Source organism: Mycteria americana, chromosome 3, assembly GCF_035582795.1.
Source record: "Mycteria americana isolate JAX WOST 10 ecotype Jacksonville Zoo and Gardens chromosome 3, USCA_MyAme_1.0, whole genome shotgun sequence".
Lineage (NCBI taxonomy): Eukaryota > Metazoa > Chordata > Aves > Ciconiiformes > Ciconiidae > Mycteria > Mycteria americana.
Window position 1 is genome coordinate 129,503,800 of NC_134367.1, and position 25,929 is coordinate 129,529,728.

A 25,929-nucleotide genomic window follows, 5' to 3' on the forward strand; every position below is an offset into this window, starting at 1 on the left:
CCCCCACCTCTCTACAACCTCCTTTCAGGTAGTTGTAGAGAGCGATGAGGTCTCCCCTCAGCCTCCTTTTCTCCAGGCTAAACAGTCCCAGCTCCCTCAGCCGCTCCTCATAAGACTTCTGCTCCAGACCCTTCACCAGCTTCGTTGCCCTTCTCTGTACGCGCTCCAGTACCTCAATATCCCTCTTGTAGTGGGGGGCCCAAAACTGAACACAGTATTCGAGGTGCGGCCTCACCAGTGCCGAGTACAGGGGCACAATCACTTCCCTAGTCCTGCTGGCCACGCTATTTTTGATACAGGCCAGGATGCCATTGGCCTTCTTGGCCGCCTGGGCACACTGCTGGCTCATATTCAGGCGGCTGTCAACCAACACCCCCAGGTCCTTCTCTGCCAGGCAGCTTTCCAGCCATTCTTCCCCAAGCCTGTAGCGTTGCATGGGGTTGCTGTGGCCCAAGTGCAGGACCTTGCACTTGGCCTTGTTAAACCTCATACAATTCACCCCAGCCCATCGATCCAGCCTGTCCAGGTCCCTCTGCAGAGCCTGCCTACCCTCTAGCAGATCAACACTCCCACACAACTTGGTGTCGTCTGCAAACTTACTGAGAGTGCACTCGATCCCTTCGTCCAGATCATTGATAAAGATGTTAAACAGAACTGGCCCCAACACCGAGCCCTGGGGAACACCGCTTGTGACCGGCCGCCAACCGGAGTAAAAATCTGAATCTGAAGAGTAAAAATCTGAATCTGAAGAGTACAGCCCTTTAGCAGGCAATAATAAGGTATGGCATGCCTGCCTGACTACACATCCTCTCCACTTAGTAAATCGTCTCTTCTAGAGGAGTTGGAGCAACTCATCACTTTTACCCCAAATATGCAAAACTTGCTGCAGATGCCACTGTGCATCTCAGCTGATGACTAATAAAAGAAACAGATGAATCTTCTCTTTCTTGAACTAAATGAACAACTTGATTTTTGTTACCTGTGATTCCAAAACTAACGGTTGTGCGATCAAAATATGTAAAAGGCAAAAGAAAACTGCACTACCACCGGCTGTAGGGCAGCATTGCAGGATTAGCTGCAGCCAGCTCTATTATATGTACAATGATGCACATTGGAGAATTTTTTCCTGGTGACATAAAAGCCAGAGTGCATTAAATGATAAAAGTTCTCAAAAGAATGCCTACAACCACAATTAACAGCATATGTTGTATTTTAACTTTCTAATGTCTTTAGCTACGAACATCTTAAACTCTTGAAATTAACAGTAAAATATATTCATTTAAAAACAAAGAGATGAAATTAGAATTAATAATAAACTTGCTGCTTGCAAAAACGCCGCTTTATAAACAGCATATTTACTAAAAGCACGTTCCCAAGAGCCTTCTGTTCCAACTATAACACTTTTCTTTACAATTGTATACTCTGAATAATAAATTTGGGCTTAAAGAGCTTCCACATTTTGTTGCACCCAAGATCTACACAGTCACATCACACGAAACCGTGTACACTTCTAATCCTAGGCTGCCTGCCTAAGCATTGCAGTAATTTATGCGACTGGCATTTCTTCTGCAGCTCCTGTCTTAGTGAAGGACAGGGACAGCAGAGGGGTCCGCATTCAGTAAAATTCAATTCCAAGTACAAATAGATCTGTATGTGACAACGGGCTGTATCTTGCCTGAACGGGAAAGCCCAAAGATCGGCCTCTGAAAAACATGACAGTATAATTTCTCGGGTAAACTGCACTAAATATATGAAAAACAAAATAAAACTCTCAATTCATGTACTACCTGGCAGATAAGAGAGAAACTAATAGCTTTAAGTAGTTTAATTAAGTTTTCACTACAGGTCTCACTTTTCAGCAAGCTGCCTGCGTTGCTCTACTTCTTTGGATATTCCTTCTCAGCATATTCACCAATACCATTTAATGTTGATCTAATCCGCTTGGCAGTGCATCACACAGTTTTGGCTGAAATAAGTACTTCTAACATTTACAGACCCCTGCCCCAACAACTAATCCAAATGGAAGCAGCTGTTCTCCTGCCTCGGTGTGCAGCTCTTGCTGGCACCTTGAGCACAGCCGCAGTACGTCTGTGAAGCTTGTAAAACAACTTGACTATAAGGAAAATACCATAATAGTTCAAACCAATAAGGGTCTGATCTGTATCATGACTACTATGTCAGGTAAGAAGTTTTGTTCAATTTTAAATTTCAGTTAATGCATCTATTGTTCTGGTATGGCTTAAAGATGTAAAGCTGAATAACTTCTTGGTAAAAATTACAGCATATAAGTTTCCCACTCTTATCTCCAACATTTCTATGATACTGAAGCAGAAGCAGAGTTCCTCCTTCCTCCCCTGCCACAAACATCATCAGCCTTCAGAGAGGTAAAAATAATAGGTAGTGTTCTGTGTTTACATTCACACAGCTCCTTTTGGGAGTGAAGTTCCTGGTATTTATCAGATCCTATGATACAAATTCTTAACTACCGACAGAACAGGTGTGCTGACCTGCCTTTCCGTATAAACACACTCAGTTACTGGAATATTAGAAATCATTAAAAGTTAATACAAAAACTTTAAAGTACTTCAAGTAACTGAGAAGAATTTTAAATAGTAAAGAGAGCAGCATTGCTCCACAGTGCACAGACCTGACTTGGAGAAAAGCACGACAGAGGTGACTAAGGCGAGATACAACCATGCAGCAATTTTAACTGATACTATAGTAACACTGATATCACTGCTTTTTGTCTGGATTTGGTGTTGTATCATACGGCAATGATTTTCAAAGGTCTACAAAGATGAAATGCCCAGCTCCCACGGACATTCATTTAGAATCATAGAATCATTTAGGTTGGAAAAGACCTTTAAGATCACAGAGTCCAACTGTGAGCACTTTCGCCAGCTCCCTCAGTACCCTTGGGTGGATCCCATCGGGCCCCATAGGGTTGTGTGTGTCTAAGGGGTGTAGCAGGTCACTAACCATTTCCCCTTGGATTACAGGGGCTTCATTCTGCTCCCCATCCCTGTCTTCCGACTCATCGGGCTGGGTACCCGAAGAACAACTGGTCTTACTATTAAAGACTGAGGCAAAGAAGGCACTAAGTACCTCAGCCTTTTCCTGATCCTTTGTCCCTATGTTTCCTCCCACGTCCAATAAAGGATGGAGATTCTCCTTAGCCCTCTTTTTGTTGCTAATGTGTTTATAGAAACATTTTTTTATGGTCTTTTAGGGCAGTAGCCAGATGAATTTCTAGTTGGGCTTTGGCCCTTCTAATTTTCTCCCTGTAATAACCTCACGACATCTTTGTAGTCCTCCTGAGTTGCCTGCCCCTTCTTCCAAAGGTCATAAGCTCTCCTTTTTTTTCCTGAGTTCCAGCCAAAGCTCTCTGTTGAGCCAGGCCAGTCTTCTTCCCCACCAGCTCATCTTTTGGCACATGGGGACGGCCTGTTCCTGTACCTTTAAAGTTTCCTTCTTGAAGAATGTCCAGCCTTCCTGGACTCCTTTGCCCCTCAGGACTGCTTCCCAAGGGACTCTGTCAACCAGGCTCCTAAACAGGTCAAAGTCTGCCCTCCGGAAGTCCAAGGCAGCACTTCTGCTGACCCTCCTCCTTACTTCTCCAAGAATCAAAAACTCTATCATTTTGTGATCGCTTTGCCCAAGACAGCCTCCAACCGTCACATTGCCCACAAGTCCTTCTCTGTTCACAAACAACGGGTCCAGCGGGCACCTTCCCTAGTTGGCTCCCTCACCAGCTGTGTCAGGAAGTTATCTGCCACACACTCCAGGAACCTCTGAGACTGTTTCCTCTCTGCTGTATTGTATTTCCAGAAGACATCTGGTAAGTTGAAGTCCCCCACAAGAACAAGGGCTAGCAATTGTGAGACTTCTCCCAGCTGCTTATAGAATATTTCGTCTGCCTCTTCATCCTAATTGGGTGGTCTATAACAGACTCCCACCAGGATATCTGCCTTGTTGGCCTTCCCCTGATTCTTACCATAAACACTCAACCCTATCATCACCGTCATTAAGCTCTAGACAACCAAAACACTCCCTAACATACAGGGCTACCCCACCGCCTCTCCTTCCTTGCCTATCCCTTCTGAAGAGTTTATAGCCATCCATTGCAGCACTCCAGTTATGCATGTCATCCCACCATGTTTCCGTGATGGCAACTATATCATAGTTTTCCTGCTGCACAATGGCTTGCAGCTCCTCCTGTTTGTTGCCCATGCTGCATGCACTGGTGTAGATGCACTTCAGCTGGACTATTGATCCTGTCACCTTTTGGGGGGGGAGAAGCCCTAATTCTTATGTGACGATTCTCAGGCGCTTCCCGTGGTTTCTAACACATCCATAACCCTTTCGTCTTTGATGCCGCATGGTTCTCCATCCCCTGCCTCCACTGCAATGGCACACCGAAGGGCCTCGCTAGCACACTCTCAAATGTCGGCGTGCCGCCCTCAGGCTTATCTCCAGTGAGCCTGGTTTTATCCCTTTCCCCCTTCAAATCTAGTTTGAAGCTCTTTCAGTGAGCCCTGCTAACTCCTGTGCAAAGATCCTTTTCCCCCTTTGAGACAGGTGTACCCCCACCTGTCACCAGCAGGCCTGGTGATGCTGTGCTCTTCAACATCCCAACTCAAGTGCAGACCGTAAGTTGTCGGAGTCGCTGTTGTCATGGCCATCCAAACGTAGGGCCTTAAAATGGTAAATGCACAAAGGTATTCGTAACATTTGAATCTTTAAGGTGAAATTTTCCACAGGGGTCCTAATTTTTTACTTTCATAGGAGTGGGTTTAGGCTAATTTTGAAATAAAATCTGCTGTAAAACTATTAGCCACATTACTGAGCTGTCTCAGGAATGCAACAGAGGACTGGCTTCCCATGTAATAAAGTGATGAAGACAGTGCACCAAGTATCCACACCAAACAGATCTGCAAATCCTTTCCTATTTTCTGATCTCAGTTTCAGCCATAATATATGAACCTCTGTCAATGGAAAGAGGAGGCCCCACAGAGACATATTCTTAAAGGGAATGGTTAAAATGAAACCTCTGCTTAAGCATTTTGCTGGATCACATCCAAATCAAGCCCCAATTCTTCTTGTTTTGACAGTTTTGTAATGTAAAATAGAAAACACATACAGTAGAAATACAATCAAAGTCCTTGCTACTTGAGTATCTGGAAGTCTTTCCTGTTTATAAATAGTAAAAACGTATGTTTATGTAAAGGGAAACACTGATTTACTAGAACTGATTGCTTCACAGTCTAATTACTTTTCAACTGGCTGTTCCAAATTAAGATGTCATTGATGGCTTTTTGTGATATATTTCATTTTAAGCAAATTTATTCTATAATAGAGCACATCATAATGGAAAGCAGAGTTCCCACTCTTCCCTCCTCTTTGTAGCCTGATATCTTGACAAGTAAATTAAATTTCGCAGTTAAAATGCTTCCATTAGTAATTTTATTAAGTTAATTAAGGAATCTCTCTTTCTGAATTTTAACTATGTTCATTTCAGCACAACCTTGATTTTTTTTAAATTCCATATATTTAGTAACCATGATGGTTTCTAGGACAAACAACTACCTATACAACATTCTTGAGACTATGACAAACTTAACTAAGGAAAAAACAGAAATATTTAAAAAACCCAAACCCTCATTTGATCTCTAAATTCTATTGCTTTACAAAAAAGTAAGCCTTTCCTACTCAAATCTAAGGAGAGCGTTTGCTATAAGCAATTCCAAAATCCACGAGCCACAGCAGAAATTGCACAGCTAGAACATTTAAAATAGGTAAAGATGTGTAAACCAGTATCAATAAAATGAGAATTAGCTAAACGCTCACCTGTCGCTTAAGCCAAATTCATAACTCCTGGTTCATGGAAAGTCTACGTTTTATTAATAGTGCCTTACCTTTCACCTTTCATTTACCTTTTTCATCTTTCAACACAGACAAAGCACGGTTATAACCAAACATTATGAGAACAACTGTTCTCTTTTATATCCCTCCTCCCTGAAACGTGGGGCTATGAGAAATCCCCTGAGATTTTCAATTGCCTCCAAAGCAAAGAAGTCTGGGTAATTTATATCCAAACTAAATTCATATACTGCAAACATGAACTAGTAAAGTGCTTTACTTTTTCAGTCACCACCACTGCAATATGCAAGAAGCCTCTTGCAACATTTTCTGATAGTAAAAATTCTAATTTATTTCCTCACCTAAAGGAAGGGGTTTTTTCGATAAATAGTCAAACATTTAACTTGCCCTAGGACTTAGGGCCAAACTAATGATATTGTCCACTTGACATTCCATGGTCTGCTGAAAAGAATTGTCTACAAAAAGTAAAATACGATTATTTAAGCCCAAACACTAACCACAAGGAAGGCTGACATTCATTGTATATGACAAGGCCACCCAGGGGCATGGCTCAGCACAGGCAGATTAACATGTACAGATGTAATAGTGCTCCCTATCACAGCTAAACATGCATAAGTATAAGGAAGAAACAACAACTGTGAAGGGTGAATTATTTGCTGTACAAAAGAGCAGCTGATACAGGTATAGGAAAAAAAATTCTCGAGATGGCAATATTAAAATGGAGAGAAATGCTACAGGACTCATTGATCCAACCTGATCTTAATAAAGGTCAGGCAGCACCTGCAGACAGTCCCTGCTGTACTAATGGACAGAGAAAGCTTGGGAGAAGTATGGTTTAGGAGTACAGGGGAGAAAAATCACTCAGATGAAGCAACTGTATAAGGGTCACACATTAAATTAATTACTCGCCTGTGCACTACTTGGACATCATCTATTCTTTACTATAGGACCGGCCAACCTGTAGCACATGAGCCCCGTGTAGTTCATGAATGGTTCCATCCAGCTCCCACATCAGGACAGTGTGGGCTGCCATGGGCTGCGCTTACAAACGCGTTTCTTCTTTTCTCCGAATCTCTGGCTATCGGCGGCAGGGCTGTACTCAGTCCCCCACCCCACAAAGGTGCTGCTGTTGGCAGCTGCTGAACAAATGCCAGGACTTACCCTTCCTACAACTCTCTCCGCTAACAGACATACACATGTACTGTGACTCCCAGCCACAGGAACATGTTGCTGTGGGAACCATTAAATCAGCACAGCACTTAATTCTGATCTTCCAGACCTATGTAGCATCCCTCAAACTTCTCTTCTCCTGAATGTTCCTCACAAGAGATTTCCAGTACGTAGATGACGCGACAGGCAAGAAAGAAGAACGCTGGGCCAAGGATGAAGTAAAATTGGAAGTCTAAATTACTGCAACACATATTGTGTCTAATGATGTCACAGTTGGGCTGCAGATAAAAATAGTCATAAAATTGACTATTTAAAATCATATTCATATTGTACTAGTGGAGAGCTGCCTATCAAGATGTTGATCCTGCTTCACAATGTGGTTCCAAAAGCATTAGGTTCCTTTTGCCAACTGTTTTGGCTGAAAGATGGGAATGAGGTCAAAACATGGCAGAATTTCTCTACAAACAAGAGCAACCACAGAGACTGTGGTTTTTTCATCAGTAATGGTCAGAGGACTTTGGATGAAACTTTTCCCAGAATAAATGGTGTTTTGTTATACAATTTGTACCTTATAATTTATTTTTGCAGAAATAGAAAAGCCTCAGACAAATTTGCCATTGAGAAAACATAAACAAAGTTCCTCCATTTGAATCAAAATCCTTTGCTTCATGTTAATAAATCAAAAGATTTGTGTTTTTTCCTCCCATAATTAAAAAGTTGACATACTGCATTTAGAGCAAGATTTCAGTCATGGAATAAAAAAACTAATGAAACTGGAAAACACATGAAGTCTTTAAGTCTGTTTTTCCTATATCAAAGCAAAATTAGGCATAGCTATTCTATCATTCTTGATGTATCACTGGCATTTAAAAAAAAAAAAAAAAAAAAGGAAGAAGAGAAACAGAAACTCCCTTACCCACATCTCCAGCGGTGGTAACTCTCCACATTTCACAGGCAAATTACCTGAGTGCTTCAGTACCCCTGGCACTGCAGATTTCTCATGCACCTAATGTGAATATCTTGCTGCAAGCTGATTCTATTTTGTCATTCCCCAGGCTCTGGCCGTGGAAGGCATATTGTTCCTTTCTTCTCTACAACAGAAGTATTGAAGAAGGAAAAACAAACAAAACCCCCTTTCCATGTAATGAAGGTTTGTATTTTTTAAGGGGGAAAGGGTGATTATGTCTCAATTTCAAAGGAAGGAAGTGTTGAAAAGCAAAAGTTTGTGCAGTGGATAAATTCCTTACCACTCCTCCTCTTTTTTTTTTTTTTTTAAATAAATGTTTCTAATACTTAGACACTTATACAAGCTTGCAGAAACAACCAACCAACCTCCCCGTCCCCAAGGTTTAACATTAATTAATTACCTTCTGAATCTTAATACTCTGAATTGATTTACAAATAACAGTGATCAAGATATGATACGCAAGTTCTCAATTCCTTTGGCCTGAAGCCTAAACTCTATTTTTACAGGTAGAAAAATAACAAAAAAACCCAAACAAGCAAGAAACAATAAATTGTCTCCGCAAAGTGATTTTCAAAAGTAGACTGGACCACAACATCTCTCGTTTGCATTCACTACCCCATTGTTTTAGAAACATTCTACGCCTGCATTTTAAATAGGTGAAAAAAGCTTCCAGAACTGATGTTATGGGCACAAAGATTTTTTTTGGGGAAAAGATAAGAATACCGGGGGAAAAAAAAGAAATCTAGAACATGCACAGCCCTGATTTTCCTCATTTTTAATTCTTTTTCACTTTCAGGTAGCTCATCTGATCAACATGTCTTGGTAACATGGCACTTTGTTAAAAGGTAAGGGACAGTATGAAACAAGTTAAAGTCAACTTCTCATTAGGCTTGTAAGATCTGCGAGTAGGATATTAAACTACAAACAGAGGAATCCAGATTTTCATTACATGGAGAATAGCAACTTGCCAAACGTTATCTCAAACAGGAAGAAAAAGCAGAGATGTACAAGCAATTTATAGGACTAAATGCCTCGGACTCTCCCATTCGTATTTTCAAGAAGTGGGTCCAAAAAATAGTACCTTGAACTGTGTGTCTCTACTTCCATCTGCAGTCATCCACAAGTGTTATCTATTAACTGATATTAAGAACAACTCTCTCTCCAGGAACCCACTCTATCCCTGCATTCAGTCAACCCAGAAAGTCTGTCTAACCCAAACAAATGTAGTATCTTTCCTTAAAAGTTCCTGCTAGGTATGTATTTTCTTTCAATAAATCCAGTGATTAAAGGCTATGTGAACAAATAAAACAAATCCTGCAGAAAACAGTCCCCATTCTAACTTCTGTTTCCCCTCTCCTGCAAAAGAGGAAGCCATTTGCAAAAGCCACAGAAACACAAAGCTGGAAAGGATCATGAGAGGTCCGAGAGTCCATCCCTGGGCTCTGAGACAGGTTCAGGTATATTTGCACGGTTTTTAAACAGGTGTTTTTCCATCCTGTTATCTAACACCTCTAATTGCAAGGTTATACAATTGCTCTCAGCAGCCTATTCCCATGGTTAGAAAGTTTACATCTGTACTAAAAAAAAAAAAAATCAGCCTTGCTAATAATTAAGTCAATTTATTCTTGTTCAACACTCGGTGAATATGGAGAAGAATCATTGTCTCATAACCTTTTATATTTTAAGACTATTCAATTACCTCTCCCAAACTACTTCCTTCTGAGCTGAACACACACAATTATTTTGACCAAGAGATTTTCTACTTCCAACATACCTTGCTAAGAAGGTCCACAAGTTTCATTTCCATCTGTACTATACCTGCCATGATTCATCTCAGAAGCGTCAAAAAGAAAGCACCAATTTGCCTACAGTTTGCAGTTTGAAAAGTCACACCGAATTAAGACTTAGAGAGGGGGACAGACTGCCTCTCCTTCTCCACACTCACACCATGGCAATTTTCTCTCTTTCATAGATTCAATCAGCTATAATCTTTAAAGCAGGAGTACCAGACTTCCCTCCTCAGTCTTACAGGACCTCTATAACACATGGCATTGCCTCGTCTGAAAAGCATCATTTGGCAATTTGTACAAAAGTGAAGAGAGATGAGCTTAGATAAGGGTTCATTTTTCTGAGACTCAATCCGGACACACAATTGCAATGCTTGCTGGACAAGGGTAAGAGCTGAAAAATATACACGCTTTCTTTTGCGGCGATAGAGGATACGCTTAACCCTACAGAGCTGAATCACTCAACATGCCACCATGCCTCAGATTTCATATTTTGGGCACTCTGGCACTTCCCAGTCCAAATGCTAACACACACACACACACAACTTCTCATAAGGTTGAAAACCAAAAAAATAACCCTTAGTTGGTTGTAGAGATACAGAGCTCCTTTTCTCCTCAGCATTAAGTTATCTTTTAATGTCTTACCAATACAAAAGCATGCTTTTTCTCATATTTTTTCCCTCCATTAAAAATATACATATTTAACTCAATGGCTTTTACTGGTGTGCACTTGATTTACAAAGCAAAAAAGACATATACAAAACCAGCATGAATCTTCCAATAATATGCACCATACAGTGTAACAAATAAACAATTTTGTAAAACTTATATATCAGATATAAACTTACTGTGGGAAGAAAGCCTCTGTATTCCCCATACATGTTGGTCCATTGGTGGTAGACAAAGGACTTTCCCCACCCATAAGTACTCACTCCAGACTAGCTCAAACCAGCTGAAGGAAATGTGAAAATCAAATCTAGCCTTCCATAATTTGATTTGTAGAAAATTGAGGAACAAAGCTTTACAGAGTGATTTTAAATAAATCATAATTAATTACATGTGCAAATGCATCAACTAAATTTGGATGCGCAATTAAATAACTAATCGCAGTTTGGAAAGGCTGAAAATTGCAATTGCATGCTGAAATGGCCAGCCTTGCCCCGGGCATGCCCAGGTGTTTCTGTTTGCTCAGAGAGTCAGGCATTGGTTTCTTTCTAACGAAGGACCACCTGATGAAAGCACCTGAGTCAACTTGCATTCAAGATTAAACAACTGCTTTTTTCTTTCTAGTAGGTCAAATAGAACACAATTTTTTAAAAGTGTCTCCAGGAAGAACTTTCTAGAGTATCAACCTGGAACAAAAACAGTCTTAACGTGATACCTGGACATATAAAACATACATTCAGTTAAAAACATTTGATGCAATTAGAAATAAGTGTTTCTCTCCCAAAGTCGCTCTCATGAATACCAACATCCTGTTTAACTCCACTGCAAACCCCCCCTAAACAAAAGAGCACAATGATTTCACTAGTGAGCATTCATGGAAGTTGACAGAACACCAAATTAATTATGATCTCATTTACCCTATGTTAAATAGAAATATTGCATGAGCTGTCAACTTTCTTTCTTAAAGATCTTCCTTTCTATTCCAATTTTATCCTGCCAGCAAGTACAAACAGCACATTGAGATGTTTGGAGATGTTATCTCATGACATCAAAGAAATACACTTTTAGGTCAGAAGGGACCATTATCTTTATCTAATTTGATTCCAACCGTATTTTCCCCATCACTGGGGCCAGGATTTCACCCCTGTTTCTTATCTGCTTTGCTGGATTGTTCCTGCTTTACGTAATACCCTTGAAATTTTTCCCATCAAAACCAACAAAAAAGTGCTGCTAAATAACTCGGAAAACTTGTTTGCAAAGATCTAACCTTTCAAATTCTAACATACAAACTTCTTTTAATGAAAAGGATAACCCTCCTATTACTATGTCCTGTTCCAAGTCTGAAAGAGGATCCCTATCAGAGAACATACAAGCTGACACACAGGGATGACTTTGGGGTCAGAGGGGGGGGGATTTTTTCTTTTCTGGTTTTCTACTGTTATTCTTGTACTATAGCAAAGGCCTCCTGTCAAACAGAGCCTGTAAATCCAATGGTAATATAAATAATAACTTAGAAACTAAATACCTTATCTGAATTACATTTGCGTTCATTATTTAGAATATCCTGAGTAATGGTAAGCAGAGGAGAACATGAAAACAAAGATGCGTAAGAGAAGGACAGTACTCCATGCCTTTACCGTAATGCATGTCTGGACAGAAATAGCTGAGACAGAAGAGCTGAGACATTTTCTGTTCCAAGGAGCTTGCAATCTCAACAGCTGCTGATCTCTAACAAACCTGTTACTTGCATGTTTACAACTCCCATTCAAGCTGTGCTGTTCGCTGGTATTTACCTGACAGGCTGGGCATTGCACTGCTATATATAAATTGTGATTATAAACTTATTACACCTGTACATTAAGCATCTTTCCAGGCATGCATATGGTCAGATGGCAGCTGACAGTTTCATAATTCTCCAAGAGCTCTCAAGGCTGGTGCAATACATGGCTAAAACCCATTTCACAAAACCTGGCAGGTTTGGCCCTTCAGAATTCGAGGGGGATGAGTCCGAGGCAGCTGTAAACGCAATTATACCGGAGGTGGACAGGCTGTGACTATGGACCATGATGGTTCTCTCTGGAAGGCGTATGGGCGGTGGAATTATAGTTCTAATGAAATTGTCAATAGTAATGCTGTTACTGGGAGCTTGAAAACCCTGTTTAATGAACTGGACAGTAACAAAGAAAATAAAAATACTTTAAAAGCTACAGTATGAGAAAGTGATAATTGGTCCAGATTTCATGTCCGTGATGAAATGCACAGGGATGGCATTACCACCGAGCAGTATTATGACCTATCAGGGGACTGCTGTTTTGTCAGACCTCATGTAATTATCAATTGGAAACGGGGGCTTGCTTTACTTGCAAAAATTCTTTGTCATGCAGCACATAAAATGGTCAAAAACATAGTCATGTCTGTGTGGAAAAGTTTGCAAGGTTTTAAGTATTTGATGCTGAAAGAAACACATATTATCCACTGGCAAGAAGGGATGAATTTCACGCCCCACCATGACTTCTAATGCCCTTGATCGCTGTTCACAGCAGACCCAAACTGTGTAGTAGATCCATAGCACCAGAACCGTTGCATAGGTACTGTGTTTTGGGTTTGAGGGATGGGGTTTTTTTAAGGAAACTATATTTTCTTCAAATTTATGCGACTAAGGTGCTGCTGCATGCTCCACACAGAACATATATGAAAATTCGAACAGCGTGCAACTTTTTGCAAGTGATTTGTTTTTATCAGGAAGGAAGACAATGCAGCAGTACAGAGCTGAAACCTTTACTAGTTGCCTGTATCATACTGAGACCAACTAGAGCAGAATCCCAAACACAGCAGAAATAGGAAGATAATTTCCTCAGCCTACTGTTGTGAAATTTAGTAAACGAGACTTCCCCCCTCCCCAATGAGACAAAAGATTCGATTTGTCCACCCCAGTGGATAAGGGGAAAAAATCAAGATGGATAGTTTCACCTGTAAACCTTTAATAACAATACCTCGTTTTGGCAGATCCCAGAACACTTCTGAAGCGCTTGTAAAATGTGGGGAAAGTGAGATGAGAAAGGACTTGCCTTTCTCACAGCCTGTTAGCAGGACAGCAGCAAGACCAGCGTCCTGAACCCCGGACAACTGCTCCATTCATGAGAGAGATTACAGTCCCTCCTGTTTAGTAACGGTGCGTCCCCCACTGCCTGACTGGGGACCGACTGGGGACGAACCGGGGACCACCCTGATCTGCAGGGCTGTACATCCCTCTGCTGCAGCCCTGCAATGACTCCTAGCTAACCCAAGAGAACAAACAGAAATCTAATCTAGATAAAAGAACATTTTGCAGAAAGACAGCCTATAGGTTACAGGTCCTTTTAGGCCTTTTGATAGACACATGAAGTGATCAGCACTCGATATAGGGTCATATTTGAGCAACAGAGCTGCTGGATGCAAGTCACATCTGAATAGATAACTGGACCACTCAGTCTCCCCAGTGACAACTTCATATATATTTTTTGCTTCAGCCAAAATGCCAAATGCTTACTCGTAGGGGGCTAGCTACAGGTTACGTGCAGCGTTATTAATCAAAATATGCATCTAGGAACAGAGGTTGGCAAACTGGATGCAGTTCCCTTTCATTGCATGCAGAGTAAGAATTAGAATATAAAAAATGTTCTAGTTTTCTATAGGTACCTTCTGACTAAATATACAGTGTCAACATCAGGACGAAGGTCCATAATTCTTGTGAGGATGGGCATTTGCTGTTAATAATTCCTGATATAAAAGGGACAGGGACGTCATCATCTTTACATTCAGCAGAGGATAATGCTGGTTGTATTCTCTCCATGGAGAAGAAAGCAACTACAGCAACATGGGCCTCCTCTGCAATAATTTCATCTGACATCACCTTAATTCTCTTCCCTCAGGCAGTTTGTCCCCATTTTAAACTTTCCTCCAACACAAACACTGATTTAAAGCCAAAATCTGGCCTGTGTTGCATGAGGTGCTGATTTCAGATCGAGTGACTGTACTCAGGACTGCTCTTGCGAACAGCTTGATGCATCGATAACAGCACTAGGTCTAAAAGTCTAAGTGAAGCATTGTCATTTGCCAAGGAAATCCAGTTATACAAAGTTTTTTGATCGTTCATTATTCAGCACAACATATTAATCAATGTAAATATGATCAGTGCAGTCTGGGAGAGTGCTGTCAGGCAGTTAGAGGTGACATTGAAGCAACGTACTTCCTGGATGAAGATGTACCAAACCAACCTCTAAGAGGTGGCAATGAAAGTAGCAAGGAAAGTCAGCAGCAGCTAAAAATGTCACAGATTTTAAGGACGTTTCCCAGGGTCAGGAAAAGACTCTGACATTGAAGCATGCGGCTGCTATTACTGGCTTCCTCATCACTAAGAATTCAAAGGAAGATATCCTCCTGTCACCAACAACACAATCCTATTCTTGAAAATGATTCAAAAAACTGACTGGACATTTCTAGCTCCTTCTGAGATGGAAAAATGCCACTAAGAATGTGCCAATTAAAAAAAAAAGGCACAAAAGAAATAAAAAGAGACATTTACGGGGATTTATCAGGAAACCAAATTCTGACATGTCTATTACTTAATAATAATAACACCTGCCCACACATAAATATAAAAAATTCCATATTTAGTAGCCATATCAGCACTAGATTTTATGAAAAGAACAGATACAATGTCCTTAGATTCGCCCACATTTCCTGTGACTTCGTTTAAAGAAGAGTTGCAAGAATATATTATTTACAGTTATATTATTCAATTTTGTTTCTAGTAAACCTGTTATTATAGAGGAAATATTGTGCCTAGAAAAAACATAATGCTGTAGTACAACTCAACTGCATCGTCATCGTCATGCTGTTGTTGAATCAAACCAAGCTCAGTTACAGGAGGACTCAATCACCTGCACGTGAAGATGAGGACTGGGAAGAAAAAAGATGAAAAAAGCACTTGTCTTTGATGGACAGAGACTCTAGTTACAGAGACTAACTTCTGGGTCCTCAGGAGAAAGTGACTGAAGGTATTGTTAGACTATATTTAGGTCAGAGTGAAAGATCTGTTTCTCATGTAGCAGGCACTGCAGATGGTGGAAGAAAGCTGCAATATGTCAGAGTTCACAAACTGCTCAAACTCTGGTGATGAAAATTATGGCAGAGGACATGACTGAATAGATGTTCACAGCTCTGTACTCAGCCCCGTTGCCTTAGACGTGCCACCAGACGCTCACGGCTAGCATCACTCTCAAGTCAAGGTCATTTTGCACTAGCCTTATTAATCTCTAGGATATGAAAACAAAAACGGGCCTAGCAGCCGTTGCAGCGATGGCCAGATACATTGTCTAGACCACACGTCTCAATGAAAGATAACATGTTTGGTCAGGAACAAGTGAGTTTGGACAAGAACTCTGAACTTTTCATATTCGTATTTACACTATGATGAAATCCATTCCACATACGCATGGGTGGTTATGGTTTTAAAGAAATACTAGCCATGTTTTCACAAATTCTCTGTTGGGCAACTCCATTGACCACACACATAGCTGCCAGTCCTCTGTTTTGGTACCCTGTCTTCGTGCACCACTCTTATTTTTGCTGCCTGGTCTAGTTATCTGGCTCTTTCATTGTTGCTCACTCTCTGCTCAACAGATCATTATTCCAAATCCCTGTGACAGACAATTTGTACTCAAGCATTCATGTGAAGCTTTGTGTTAAGAATATATAGAAACAAAATATAAATGCAGTTTATGATCTTGTGATTACAGAAGATGCTGTTTCAGACATTCACATCAATATAGTTGAAAATGCAGTCTATAGTTTCAACCAGAACATGACTGTAAATTCAAGTGAAACCATTTTCTGTGCTTAGAACTTTCATTTCTTCAAATGTATAAAATAAGGATACTAAACACAATAAAACTTCCATTGCGTTCTCGCTCCAGAAACCTGAAGATTGGCTTGTCTCAGGGTACCGAATAAAGAACAAATTTCATAAAAGGTTGTTGATATAATATATAACAAATATGATGAAGGAGGTGTTCACATAGAACTAACAGAGTTGGGAGAAAGCTTTGCGTAGACAGAAAGGACTTTTAATACACTTATAAAAAAAGTTATACCTGGACACAAAGACACTTGTTGAAAGACTGTGGATATCAGTTTAACGGAATGCAATTACTTTCTACCCTGTGTGATTTTGTGAGTATTTTAAACAGCCAGGTGTGAATCCAACAGAAGGTTTGATGGTTTTCTTTTGCTTATTTATTTTACTGCACGAGGAGGAATTACTATTGGTCTAATTAATGGAATTGAAATACCTACATCACAAAGAAGATGAGAGTTAAAGATCAAGTGTGACTGAACCTCGAAAAGTCACTTGGGAGCAGATTTACGTGCAAGATCTGAATCAGCCAGATTCAGATAGCCTAGGCTCGCTCTCAGTCCTTGTGCTATTTTCCCCTTCTGATAGCTTTCTGTCTTGACAGATACCTAAACAATAGGAAATGCTATGCACTGGGGCTCAGGAGAAAGATAGCCTCCTGGGGCCTATTGTGATTTTCAAAAATACCTAACTTACTCTGAAATCAACAGTAATTAGGTGCTCGTTCATTTTTTAATACCTAACATGCAACTATCTGCATTTGCAGATACCAAAATACCTTTAAAACTAAATCCTTGATCTTGCTCTGAATTTAACCACTTCTGTGACACAAAAGTACTTTTGAGGGAAAGAAGCAATAGGAGAACCGCAGACAGGGAAAGCTGGGAGTGTGATGTGGACATAGGCGGAGTTTGTTGTCTAGACTTGGACCAGGTTGTGAGAAATCTGCATGGAAACATTGTCATCTTTGCTCACATCCTTTGTTTCTTGAAAGTCATCATCTGCAATGGAAATCCCTGCAACCTTTTTTCAAACGACTGGAAAAGAGGAAAAGGAAAATCCAGGCAAAGCCTTATCCTCCCCATGCAGTGATGTTTGGTCAGAGCATTCTTTGGGTGCAAGAGAGCCCGTATCACCCATACTCCCTTGGTGTGGAGCTTCTCTGGGACTTGGTGCTGGCCTCATACGGGCCCTTGCTGGCCCCTACGCAAAACTAATGAGCAAGCACAACTGAGCTGTGCTGCTCAGTCCTACAATCCAAAACAAAACTACCTGTGAAAATGCCTGGGAAAGGGAAGGCGAAAGGACACAGAAATGTAATGACTGTGAAAAGACAGGGGTAAGAACTCAGCTGGAGAAAGGTCGGTGACTACACATGAGAGTGACATGTGAGACAAACAAATGTAAATACTGTGAGAGGAGGAGGACAGGTTACCGTTTTAGAAAGGCTGCTCTGTCTGCTATTTCTTGATTCTCTGGGACCAGGTACACAGAGCAGTGACAGTATTTTCTCCCTGTTTCATTCCTGATGCCATCAATGGACTTTCTTCTCTTTTCCTTCCATCACCTTTCTTTCTATTCCTATTTCACAATTTCCACCAGCCTGAACCCATAAATATTACCAAAAAACCCAAAAAATCCTTGCAGACACGCCATCAACATGCTCATAAGAAAATATTTGCGAAAGCAGGCATGAAGGTTGCAAGTGCACAAAACAAAGCACTCCACATTAATGCAGAAACTCTTGTGGAAAGTTTGTTTATCCTTTACATGCTCCTTTCAGTCAACACAGTGACTGTGTACCAGCTGTGGAAGGGCAAATCACCCTCGCAGTTCAGGCTCAGGTTGCTTTCCAAAGACAGAAGACAGTCTTATGGCTCTGACAGGGACAGAAGGGTGTCACCATGGGACATGAGCTGATTCAGTTCCTGAGGAGTTCTCCCACCCAAAGCCCTGTAGTAACCAGAGTCCAGGGGTGTGCAAAGCCAGTGCTTGGAAGAACTTCTTCCAAGCTGTGTCTCCAAACCCACTGTTAGTTCTCTGCCGAGCTGTTAAGAGTGGCTCAGAATGACTTGCCATAACAGTACTCCAGTCAGACCATCGCTAGGATGACTCCTGATTCATACATACATGTAAGAGCAGAATAAGATCTACATGCTGCTTTCCTTTACGTCCGCTCCAATACCAATAGCTATTGGTCACCATTTATTTTGCCACTTGATCTAGTACTCTGTACCTTATTCTACTACCTACCTTGCATGTTGTGAGACCCCTTAATATCATACTTCAACATTTGCTGATATGAAATACTATGTAAATGGAAATTATTACACTAATACTAGGTTTTAAAAGAGTTGTACTCTAACAGCTCTAGTCTTACTGAATCCCAACATAAATTAAAAGCACTTTAACAGAAAATAGATGAAATTGTTCATGAAGTATTCTTGTATTAAAGTTCACAGGCTCAAAATCTAAGCAACTGGGATGATAATATATCTTCTTAATCTAATATGTATTTACAAAATCTATGCAAATCTCTATAAAGTCTGAGTTGTTTTCCACAAGAAAAAAGACTTTTGTCTGTACTAAATATTCAATGCCAATAGACCAGCATGCATGAGTAACCCTGTAATAATAAACCAGTATGCCCACATGAGAGGGGGTGGAAAGGAAAGAAAACAGATTTTAGGTTTAAGCTTCTAAGATTTTTTTGTAAAGAAAACTAAGAAAAACACTCCATTTCCCCATAAAGAGATCTAAAAAGTTTCTCTTAAGGTTTCCAGCCAAGCAGCTACTCTATGACATTTTCCATTGCCCACTTGTATTGTTTCCTAGCAAAAAACCTACCCTGTTAAAACCCTTCAGTTCCCCTCCAAACATCAAGCAGAGGGGAAACTCCCACCTGCAAGGACTCCTCTCTCTGCAGACGCTCAGCCCCAGCTCACACAGGGCTGCAAGTCTGAATCAGAAGTAAATCTCAGAGTGCCAGAATGAAAGGCCAAGGAATGTTATCTGCGATTACAAAAGCTTTGCAGCAATTCCTTTTGAGCATTTTGCAAAATCTGTACGAATCACAAATGCTGGAGTTTCATCCATTCACTCTCTGCTAGAAACTACCTAGTTTCATGGCAAAACATAGCACAAGCAGAGTTTCAGCTCCAGGTTTCCTGAAATGGGCTCCCTACTTGCTCAGAGAGTTCATGAACTTCTCTCAGCATTCTGGTTTGGGTCCCCAATGAAAGCAGTTAAGCTTGGCTTGGACTCGTTAATGAGTGTGTACAGTATTGTACTCAATAACAAAAATCAGCAGTGATCAATGAAGTGTAAAAGGAAAAAAGAGAAGGGAAACTGAAAGAGAAAATGTTTGTGTTTCCTAACCATGGCATTTTTAAATGCTATGATAAGGAACTCGGTTCATTTTCTCAGTCCCTAGTATGGTAAACATCCTTCCTTTTCTGAGTAAGTGCAGGGCCTAAGCTTTCTACCAACATTTTCTGCTCACTTTAAAACTTAACTTCAACAATATAAACATTGGTGCCTATGTGCAAGGTTGAAATGAATAACATAGCTATTTTGTTTAAACAGACCATGCTGAATCTTTAAACCTTTTTAGGTGGCATGACCAGTGGGTTCAGGAATGCAGTCTGTTTGGACAGTATAAGACCTTTGCAGTTGTTGGGGAAACTCTGGCTTGATGCCTCTATCCATCTAAATAACTGAAATAAAAGTTCATTGAAATTAGAAACACATGCGGTCTCCAGACTCGTATTTTCACTGTGCAGGATAAATAAGAACTTTTCATCTCTGTCCGAACTATTCAGCCATGCAGTGCCATGTGTCTCATTAGCCAAACGACAGGTTCCCCTGAACCTTCCAAGGAAAGGGAAATGGGGTTCCTGCCTCCAATAAAAACATTGTACTTTCAAATACTAGCCAAGAACATTCATTCTTTATGTACCTCTCCTTTCCTAAGTACCACCAGTCCAGAAGACCACCAAAATGTATCAGTTTTAGTGGCATTCCCTGAAAAGGAAGGGCGTATTGATGCATTTTAGCACATAGTTGTTGCACAGCCAGGCATAGACTTATTGCAAATTATATTTTATACTTCTTGTTTTATCAAATGAAAATGAAATTGAGAAGGGTATGTCGTGATAGGACAAGGGGCAATAGCTTTAAACTGAAAGAGAGTAGATTTACATTAGATAAAAGGAAGAAATTATTCACTATGAGGGTGGTGAGGCACCGGAACAGGTTGCCCAGAGAAGTTGTGGATGCCCCATCCCTGGAAGTGTTCAAGGCCGGGTTGGATGGGGCTTTGAGCAACCTGGTCTAGTGGAAGGTGTCCCTGCCCATGGCAGGGGGTTGGAACTAGATGACCTTTAAGGTCCCTTCCAACCCAAACCATTCTATGGTGGTGATGATGATGATGATAATCCTGTATGTGAGCTAAATTACTGGGATAAAAAAGAAGCCTGATTCACTTTATAAGCTATTAATAACTGGCTTTTGCAAGTACCATTAGTAGGTAAACTCCTATTATAATGCTTTTTGCAGTCTTATAACTCACAATGTAAATGTATTAAGATAAACCTTGAATTTCAAGTCTTTGACGTACCCATTAAAAGATATAAATATGGGTACCAAGAGGAAAATATGGGTACCAAGAGAATGAAGAGTTCAGTATCTCTGTTGTTCTCGAATGCTTTATTACCATGCTTTTTGCATCACTTAAGGAATCACAAGGAGCACAGTGTTTGGAGCAAAGGCCCATGATGCAAGTCTTTTCACTACAGGTACAACTCTGAACTGAACAATGATCTCCCATCACACAGTGGCGATGCCTTCTTCACGAGACAGGGTATATAATCAATCCTTCAGCTACGTTGAAGGGGACAAAAAGAGCATGTTGGAAGGAAAAGGTTTCCCTTACCCTCTCCACTTAGCCTTTTGTATCTTTATGGAAGTCTTTGCATTACACATGCCTTTAGCAAGGCTACAAACTACCCTTTGCTTAGCTTTCCGCTGTCAGAATGAAGCTTCTTCCCATCGCTGCACAAGCGATGCTAGAGTTAACTCTAGATGCTCTTAAGAGTTAACTCTTAAGAGTTAACTCTCATTAAGAGTTAACTCTTAATGCAAGAGTTAACTCTACCCTTGGATTCTGCAGTTTGTACAGAAAACAAGCAGAGGAAAGTATAGAGTTATTGTAGTGGTCCAATATTACTCCGTTAATGGATATTAACATCTTCCACTTACACTTAAACACATTTCTTTTCTGGCTATAAGCATGCATAGAAATATTTAAACTATATGACCTCTTATGATACTTCAAGAAACAGCTAGCCTATTTTGATAACAAACATAAATGCTTGGAGGTGGGTGACAAGATACTCTCAGGTGACACGATATTCTGAATGTCATAAACACAGAAATGTTAAACTTTTCTTTACAACCTGTGGAATACTCAGTGATTTCACGTGGAGATGCAGTACAATGAAAGAAAATCAATGCTAATTTATTCTGCTTTTCTTGGGTTTCACTAGATACCTATTTTTCAGGACAATGTCCCTACACATGTTTTTAAAATCTCATGTTCACTACAAAATCCTTGGGGAAATGAGCACAACTATAGTATCACCATGAAAATGACCATTTTGAGAAAATGTTTCTCAACTCCTATGTTCATGAAAATATTTACAAATTTTGGAATGTCAGTGTTTTTATAATCCTACAGCTATTTGGTATTTTTCCATATTAAGAATCTCAAAAACATTTTCAAAATCTGAAGTATTTTATTTCCTGTCAACAAGTGGCTAATCTAGTTTCTTAGTTGAAGCTGATCTTTATGCCAGATTCTGATTCCCCTTAAAATATTCCAGATTCAGGAACACATGCACCAATGACAACTGAAATATATGACATTTTTCAAAACGCACAGAGAGGAGAATCAGGTCAGCTTTGCTTCTGGCAGCAATCTGGAAATTCTGTAAGAACCAGAGCCCTCCTGAGACCTCACGACATAAGCTATGCAAGAACATTCTTTGCTGAAGTTTTTCAACAAGGCTACCTACAAACCATCACTTGTCTCTGAGCATGAAATGCAGATACCAAGGAAAAGCAAAGTAACAGAGAAAATGTCTGAAGCTCAAAAAGGTTTTAAAGATTCATGTTTTGAAGATCCCAGTCTGTCTTACAAATCCCAGTCAATTCTGCTGGTCTAGTAACCAGCGCAGAACCAAAGTCTTCCAGTCTGCAAATTCAGCTCTGATGTTCGCTTTCTCTATGGACCTGAGCGCAACCAGCAAGGCTAAATTCAGTCATGACATAACACATATAACTGCATGGCTCCCACACCCGAGTAACTGCGTATCGGGCTTTCTTATGTATTATGTTGCATTATATTATATTGTATGATATGCACAGTCATACAGTTCACTCCCTGAAACAAAAGGGAGCAAAATGATCCCAATATTAAAAATAGGCAACTGAGGCTACTGAGCTGACTAGCATCACTCTGACAGTTTTCTTAAGAAGAATTAATTAATTAAGAATTAAACAGGTAAACCCACGTTTCCTACGTGCAGGTCTTACTTTCAGCAGAGCATCCTTCCTCCCTCCCTGACTTTACAAGAGGTCTTTGTCTTCCTCCAAAATTCAGGCTCCAATTCTTGATTTTCTTAAATGTATATGTAAATTGGAAGTATAAATATTATGTACAAAAGCACCAAAACAATGGTGAAGAGGGACAGAGAGACATGTTCACTCATTCACTCAAAAGCTATGAGAATAATGCTGAATGTGATTTCTATGGGAAAAATGGTACCTAGCATCAAAAGTTATTTCAAACAAAATGACTGCTTCATTCCCAGGGAGAGGCAGTGATCTTGTATATTCAAGCACATCAGGCAGACAGGGTGAATTATAATACATACATACTATTGTATTTTAAGATAAAAGCATGGAGTCCCCAAAACATATTAGAAAATTAGCATTTGAGTTCTGAAGACCAGAGTAAGCTGAATACATTTCTGGGGAAAAAACCACCTGGCTTCACCAAATCATAAATAGCTCCCTCTCATTTAGCTACATGGAAATGACAACTAGATTTTTAAACACGATGCAACTGTCCTCCCTACACCTCTGGCTTCTTTCTTTAGGCATTGCTGTTTGTTGCAAAACACACAGGACAAGAAGATGAAGGAATTCTGTGTATTTATTACTAGTGCAGATAAGATTTACATCTGCCACCCCAGAATAATGACATCTCTACTAGCAACTAAGATATTCTTGTTTCAGAACTGAGCAACTTCTAAAATCCCCTTTTAAGCTTTGCAGCCACAGAAGACTCTTAATAATTGATTATAATTGATTTTAACCTTGTCCTAACCTGGGCAAAATGGCAAAGCCAATCATCTTTGTCCAGATGGGATATGAGAAAAGAGCCCCCAATACACATCTTTAAAAGCTCCAGACATGAGCAGAAGATAAAATATTTAGTCTGCAGAAGCCTTGACCTCCCAATTCTAGCCAGTTTTGAACTTGAATTGATTTCCGACAAGGCATCTGGGAGATGATTACAACAAAATGCACTAAAGCTGGGCAGCCTTTATTTTAACATCCCAGCAGCTTAACCTGTTAATAACAGCAATTGTTTTAGATACAATACCAATTTCTGTAACAGACACTAGAAATGGATAACAGCAACACAGTAACGGTGGCAATGTACAGTATTAGAGCACAGCCATTCACAATCCTCTCGTTAAGGTTGTGTCAGCACTTCCATTACAAACCCCTGTTTTCAGGGGTTTAAAACTCAGCTGCGAAAATACCAGCCAGGGCTGAGACGTTGCAGATGAGCGGTCCCGTCTTGGGCAAAATGCCGAATGAAGCCAAAGGGAGTTTTCCCTGAGCAAGGGTAAGCACAGTCAGAACTTGGTCATCAGTCAAAGAATTTATTATGAAATAAGAGATGAAAATACTATAGAGCTACATATTTCTTAAAGACTAGCTATGACTTTACTTAAAGGACAAAAAAGGCTTTGCAAGTAACCATGTTCCAAACAAGGATATCCCAGAGATACTTCCACTTCTGCATAACCTGGAAGATATTCTAACACTTTGAAAGAAACAGCCAGATTTGTGGATTACTTACGGATCGAGACTTGCTGACCTTATTTATACAAACAAGTCAATGGAATTAATTTCATGAATGAATGAAATGGGATATGGCCTTATGTTGCCCTAGTGTTAAAACCAGACATCATCAACACAAAAATCACACTTGTATCTAAAAAGAAGACCTAGCATTACATAATTTCTCTCCTCTTTTCACTTATTCCCATTGCACAGTCACTACAATAGTATCTTTTTATGCACCAATATACTTGTTTATCCTAAACTCACAGCAAACTCTGAAGCAAAGAATATAATTTACAGACTATATTCTCACATACCATAGAGGAAGGTATCACCGTCTGCCCAGGGAACACAAAAGAGAAATATTTATAAACTTACAAAAATGACATGATGAGACCACAAATTAAATTGGCAGCAATACTAGGCAGATAGAATGGCTTATACCTCCTCTTGTTTCTTCCCATACCATTTCCCTGGTATCAGGTAGTCAGCACCTTCAACTCATGTAGTTTTCTTCAGTACTTTACTATTTAGGTTTTATATTGATAGAATATTAAGGAAAAAATAACTTTTACAAAGATGCTGTTGTTTGAAGAATTTGCAAGGCAAATGTCAGAGATGTCAGTACTGTGTATATCTTGCGAGAGTCTAGAAGCAAACCCAAAATGTACTATATTATAAACACTGTCTAATCCAATCAAAATTAATAAAGTGGTGGCACAAACTGTTGTTTAGCTGGGTAGGGTTTTCTGCAATAGTAATCACTGTTGAAATATTCCTTATTTTAATATGCAGATATTTCGCTAAGCATAGCCATTTTAAGCTGAGATACCGTATTCCATGCAGTGCATGAATTCCTGAGCATGTTTTTTGACTTCACCCCTTTTCCATTAGGGTTTGAGGATAAACAAGTGTGTAAATGAAAACCAATTCTGCATTTATTACTAAAACAATATTGAGATTTTCACAAGTAACCCTTAGACAATTACAGCTGTTGGTACCATATTTTCACCATGGAAACTTTTGTTTTACTTAACAATTGAAATTACAATCAGATGTGCTCATCCCTTGTTGAAGTAATGAACAATGGTACATCTGAGAGAGAAATTCAAAGTGCATCATTTATCTTATCCTACTTTCAATTAGGCCGAATAAAGTGTAAGATGGTTCCAAACTACACCACAGTAACAGGGTAAGTAAATTTATTACCACTAGAGTGCTAATCTTAGCAGATGGTAAAAAAATATTTTTAGCATGAAATATGCTAAAGCAATAAATCTAAACAAGGTAGATGTTATCAACTAATATCTCCCTAGTGTGAGGTAAAACTCCTGCATGACAACTCAGCATTCTTATAAACTCTGGGTGAATGCTGTAAGATATAAGTCTCTCTATAGGATGAAAAATAACAGAAATTAGTAGAA